General features: G+C 31.9%; 1 protein-coding gene across 1 annotated transcript in view; it reads right to left on the bottom strand.

Annotated features, from left to right (window-relative positions):
* Positions 1–6,621, bottom strand: part of LOC105450348 — a 16,932-nt gene that overhangs the window by 9,515 nt on the left and 796 nt on the right. The gene's annotated exons all lie outside the window — the stretch shown is intronic.

Genomic DNA, 6,621 nt, shown 5'->3' with positions numbered 1-6,621 from the left:
TAATTTTGACATGATATATTCATATATCAATCAATAAATTTTGGATCGACCAATTGCTTTTTTTGTACGAGCAATCGTTGAAGTTTGAATTGACATAGATTCCTATCACCTGATACTAATCCGTCTAAAGTGATTTATATCCGATTTGAATGATTTTAATCCTTTTTGATACCGTATTTTCGGTGCAGAAATCCCGATCGATTTGGATAACTTTTTTTATAGTCGGTTTTAATTGAACATTTTTGGCAGGGGAAATACACCCCTCCATCTTGCGACACTTTTGTAAGTTAGAAGTTGTTGCTGAATCTGCCGTAACTTCAAACTGACATCGGTACTTTCTCGTTTGATTAATCAGCAATCAGCTGGAGATAACGGATCTATTGTTATCGCGAGGCGCAACCGTCAATGTCGTCAACATTAGATATAGTGCTCTGCATATTGCAGTTATCAAGCATGAAGGTTCTTGACGAGTGAATAAGATCTTAGACACTTATATCGACAAGAATTTTCTTCTTAAGATCTCTTTTTAAAAGAAGATCTGTTCCTTAAATGAAGATCTTAAGAAGAATCTACAAAAGAATTTTGAAATAAAGGATCTCGGTATGATCACTAAATGTTTAGGTATAAATATTACGAGAGATATGAAAGAAGGGAAGTTATGAATCGACCAAAAAGAATATGCGGAAAAAATGCTTACAAGATTCAATATGTATGGAGAGTAAACCAATTTAATGGATACACCACTCGAAGTAGGACTAGACTTGAGCGTTAAGGGCCCTTCCTTATTGAACTCATGACATCAGAAGCGAAAAACAGCGAAATGACACAAAGTTTGTTGCGTGCCATTTTTAAATAAAGAGGATTTGGATAAAATTAATAAATAGGATCGCTTTAAAAAACTTGTAAAAATTGATGGAAACTATCCTTTTCCCCCCTGAAAGTCAGTAAATAATCGTAAAAGGCACGTAAAGTGAAGCTTATTCAAACAAGAAAACTCACGATTTGACAGCTGTTGAAAGGAACGGAAAAGATACTTTTACGTATAAAATTCGACAATAACTATAGTTTCCATCCATTTTTACGACTTTGATAAATATGAGACAAGTGACATTTTCACAATTAAGCGCATAATAACGAAATGGCACGTAACACAAAATTCGTTGTCAACACTTTTCACAGTAGGTCCGTTATTTTCTTTAATTGTCGAGTATTCTCTTCATATTCGACTGTGATTGATCAATTTTACACTGCTTACGATATTGGCATACAATTATTCTGTAGAATTATCACGGTTTTTAACTTAAAACACCGATATATGACGTATTATAGGACGGGCCTAATATACGACAAAAAGCTTCTAATTTCTATTGCGATATAGCGTCGCTACCGTCAACGCGGAGTTCGTAGCTAACTAGGAACGGCCCTTAATAGCAGCGACAAAGACGAAAAGACCAAATTAGATGTACCAAGAGGCGATAGGAAATTTGCTTTGGCCCCTCCCACTAATTTGTACTAAAAAGATACGACGCACTTCTCAAGCATTCGTAAGAAAAACGTGTTTACAGATTTTCATGTTGGTAATGTACCCATTAGTAAGAGTGAGTCTACAACAAGCAGCATATGTGGCATAGCGAGTAAGGCGCCTGACTGTAATGTTGCATGTTGCTTGTTTAAATCTTATTTTAATTAATTTTTTTTTCATTTATATTGCATCGTATTATTGTGTATGTGTATTTTTTATATTTAATCTGAAAATTAATAATTCTGTTATAAAATGTATTATATTTAAAGTTATATAACTTATTAATTTAATATGCTTTAAATGTTATTAAACTTTACATCATTTTAAGTTATTGTGTCATACAATTTACATTATTAAATTGAAATTTATTTGCTATGTAATAAACAAATTTCAAATTATTTTTTATCTTTTGCTTTTTATTTTTTAAACGAGTTTTGACTACGCAGAAGTTCCTAATTCTTGTAAGGGTATCTTTTATTGTATAATTGTATACGTTATCTGATTTAATAATGTAAATTGTATGACATAACTTAAAATGATATAAAGTTTAATAACTTTTAAAGCATATTATATAAATAAATTATATAATTTTAAATATAATAAATTTTATAATAAAAATATTAATTTTCTGATTAAATATAAAAAAATATACAATAATACGATGCAATATAGATAAAAATTTAGTAAAAATAAGATTCGAACCAGCAACATGTAACATTACAGTCGGATATATGCTTTACTCGTTATGCCACGCTGCTTGTTGCGGACTCACTCTTACCGATAAGTACATTACCAACATGAAAATCTTTAAACGCTTTTTATCACGCTTGAGAGGTGCGTCATATTCTTTTAGGACGAATTAGTGGGAGGGGTGAACTCTTATATGTATAAAATTTATTAGCCAAATCGGAGGGGGCCATGTTTGGCGTTCCCCTTGTAAATCCCCTCTACAACCTCTAGAAGTGTGTAATAGGAATTCTGGAACATCCTGTATATATAATAAAATGTTTTATATACATGTGGACAAGGGCGTCTGTCCACGAATTTTTTCTAGAGGGGGGCATGATCCAAATTTTTAATACGAACTATAGTCCAAGCAAATTAGACAAAAATATGACAAATCTGCGGAAAAATTAGCAGCTAGCTGAATTTTAGCATGGATCTTTATTTCGTCGTTCTAAACAATATTTCAAAAGTCCCCATCGATGTAATCCCTGCTTAAAATTTTATAGAAGGTCAAAGGTTAAAAAAAAAGTTTTTCGCAAATATCTCAAAATCTATTGGTTCTACGGTAAAAATAGTTATTTTGATATTTGTACATTAGAAAATTCTCTATAAAAAAGCTCAGATGAGTTATTTTCATTTCCGTGTACTCTACAGCTTCGAAGTTTAAAAAGTCATGCTTCTGGCAATGTGAGGTACAATGCACTCCTTTCCACTTTAGAGTACTAAGCGCGATTTTTTAAAATGTAATCTCTCTTGTAGCCCTAATCCACGATGTTTTTTAGAAGAGAGAATAAAAAATTATTATAACTGCTCAGCAATGCAAGCTAATTTTCCTGCAGCCACAATTTACTTCACAGCTCCTTTGGAGCAATTTTTATTTGGCTTTTCCAGGTTTAAGGAAATAAATTTCTTTATTAGCAAGAGTACATGCTATTAGAAGTACTAAAGAGCAATGTCTTTGCCAACAACAATGCTCTTATTTGTATCAGTCTAAATCTCCAAACAAAATAACAGAATTATTATTTGGCTATTCTTATAGTTTTCGACGGACGTGCCTAGTTAATTTTTGTAAAAATATTCAAAATTTCGTTATTAAAAAGACTAAAAATGGAAGAAATATGCTTCGTACGCAGTAAATCGCTATATCGAAAGGTCAACTGTTTTTGTTGAACATAGAATAAAAACTTTAAGAGACGCGAGTGCTGAAAGAAATAATTAAAAGTAGAATGCGTTCCAATAGACCTGTTTTCGATTTTATGCTCATGATATTTTAAGCAAAGCATAGTACGAAAATAGAATAAATAATGAAAACTTTCCGATAGCGATTTATCGCATACGAATTACGAAGCACATTTATTTCATTTTTAGTCTTTTTAATAACGAAATTTTGAATATTTTTACAAATATCAACTAGGCACGTCCGTCGAAAACTAACAACAGCCAAATAATAATTCTGTTATTCTGTTTGGAGGTCGTTATTAGACTGATACAAATAAGAGCATAATTGTTGTTGGCAAAGACATTGATTTTTAGTACTTCTAATTGCATGTACTCTTGCTAATAAAGAAATTTATTTCCTTAAACTTGGAAAAGCCAAACAAAAATTGCTCCAAAGACTGTGCAGTAAACTGTGGTTGCAGGAAAATTAGCTTGCATTGCTCAACAGTTATAATAATTTTTTATTTTTTCTTCAAAAAAAAACATCGTGGATTTAGGCCTACAGGGGAGATTACATTAAAAAAAAAACGCGCTTAGTATTCTACCTCTAAAGTGGAAAGGATTGCATTTTACCTCTCATTGTCAGGAACATGACTTTTTAAACTTCGAAGCCGTAGTACACGGAAACAGTTGCTCTTACGAAAATAACTTATCTAAGTTTTTTTGTAGATAATTTTCTAATCTACAAATTTCATAATAACTATTTTTACCGTAGAACCAATAGATTTCGAGATATTCGCGAAAAACTGGTTTTTTTATCTTTAACCTTCGATAAAATTTTAAGCAGGGTTCGCATCGATCGGGACTTTTGAGATATTGTTTAGAACGACGAAATAAAGGTCCATGTTAATATTTAGCTAGCTTCTAATTTTTCCGCAGAAAAAATTTAATTTTTCTGGACTACTTCCGCGAGAAGCAAATGTCCTGCAAACGTTGTATACTTGTGTTGTATTTTAGCTCTTTCGCATTTGACAAACATATTTATTATTTGTAAAAATAAAAGAGCAAATTCTGAATTTTTTTTATATTCGTTTGATTTCATGGGAGGGCAAATGCCCCTTCTTGCCTCCCCCTGCGGACGCACATGCAGTGAAACTCTATATTAAATAATTAAAATATATTCCCGTATGAAAAAAACGATTGGATTAATGAAAAAATTATTGGAACATATTTTATAGCATATAATATTAGATTTGAATATATTTTATATTAACAATCATAAATTTATATCAATAATCACCCCTGTCCAGCTTGCCCCTCCATCACGCAGGAATAAAAAAATTAATAGCTCAATATTAAGAGCTATTTATGAGCTTTCAAACTCCGCAAGTTAAAAATTTTAAGCTCGACTGCGTTAGCAGGAATTTTGATATAAAGGTGGGGGGCTGAGCGGACGTCCACTCAACCCCCCCCGCCCCTTACAATTAACAGCAGGAAATTGATCATGGACGCATAATTAGGAGCTCTTTATGAGCTCTTAAATTAGTGCAGTTTTGATTTTGATCCTCCATCCCTTATTCTTGAAACAACTCCAAAACTAGTTTAAGCTTAAGAGATAACTCCGAGAAAAAAGCATTAAATCTACAATTTTATTTAACCATATACTTCCAACATTAATGTGCGACAAAAATATATAATATTTTATTTCTTAGCAGTAACCCCTTAGCAAGGAAACTACCCCTTACGTTTGGCGATTGAGAGGGAACTGTGCTTAAATATCAATAAATAAATTACTTCATATTGGAAAGTAATTTGGAGATCATATTGAATCATATGAAGCAAAAACTTAGCGTGTCCAATATATACATATATCTCATTAATTAATACAATCCGGGCACGCCAAGCTTTTGCTTCATATGATCCAATATAATCTCCAAATGACTTTCCGTCAGGAAATAATTTATTTATCGATATTTAAGCACAGTTCTCTCTTAATCGCCGAACGTAAGAGGTGATTTCCCTGCCAAGGGGTTGCAGATCGAAAATCGATTTATGCATATTTTGAGAGCTTGTAAATCAACAGATAACTTTCCAGTATGAAATAATTTATTTATCGATTTTTAAGCACAGTTCTTTCTTGATCAGCAAACGTAAGGGATTTTCCAGCTGCTAAGGAATTATTGCTAAAAAATAAAATGTACCGTTATATATTTTTGTCGCACATTAATGTTGGAAGTATATGGTTAAATAAAATTGTAGATTTAAATAGATTTAATGCTTTTTTGTCTGAGTATTATCTCTTGAGCTGCTTAAACTAGTTTTGGGATTGTTTCGAGAATAAGGGATAAAGCTTCAAAATCAAAACTATACACTGATTTAAGAGCTCATAAAAAACTCCTATGCGCCCATGATCAATTCCCTGCTGTTAATTGTAAGGGGTGGAGGGGACTGAGTGGATGTCTACTCAGCCTTCGGCCCACCTTTATATTAAAATTCCTGCTAACGCAGTCGAGCTCTTAAAAAAATTTTAACTTGCGGGGTTTGAAAGCTCATAAATAGCTCTTAATTTTGAGCTATTAATTTTTTTATTCCTGCGTGGTGGAGGAGCCAGCTGGACAGGGATTCAGTAATCGATAGCATTGACATTCTACGAGATACTCTTAAAGACCGACAGCCCTGGATAAATTTTCGTGCCAGTCAAAGGACCCGGAGGGCAGAGAATTGTAGAAAATTGCAGAGCGACGATATATATATGTTATCGACTTTTAACATAAATTTGCAATTTCTTTGAATAATGCATTATTAAAATTAAGATTTTTATTATATAAGTGCTTTATAAATAAGTATATGAATACTTATATAATACTATATCATATATATTGCCACAAAATTACATTTTTTTCCAACTGTTTTACCATCACTTTAAATAATCAAACACGGATGGTAACTATAAAAATGCAGTTTTAAATAAAATTAACTATTCGCAAGATATAATACAAATGAATTACAATATACAATATGTCTAAAAAACATGATCTATTCCCATACAGCACAGAAGCTTGCAGCAATATTGCAGTAAAGTTGCAACATTACATATTGCAATGCAATGCTTCAGAAACATTGTTAAAATATAGATTTGCAACATTATTTTAATAATTTTGCAGCAATATTTAAAAGAAATGTGAAAAGAATCTACCACGATTTTGTGTTTAAAT

The sequence above is a fragment of the Wasmannia auropunctata genome, unplaced genomic scaffold (assembly GCF_000956235.1).
Source record: "Wasmannia auropunctata unplaced genomic scaffold, wasmannia.A_1.0 LD336111.1, whole genome shotgun sequence".
NCBI classification, from domain to species: domain Eukaryota; kingdom Metazoa; phylum Arthropoda; class Insecta; order Hymenoptera; family Formicidae; genus Wasmannia; species Wasmannia auropunctata.
This window is presented reverse-complemented; position numbering and strand designations above follow the sequence as displayed.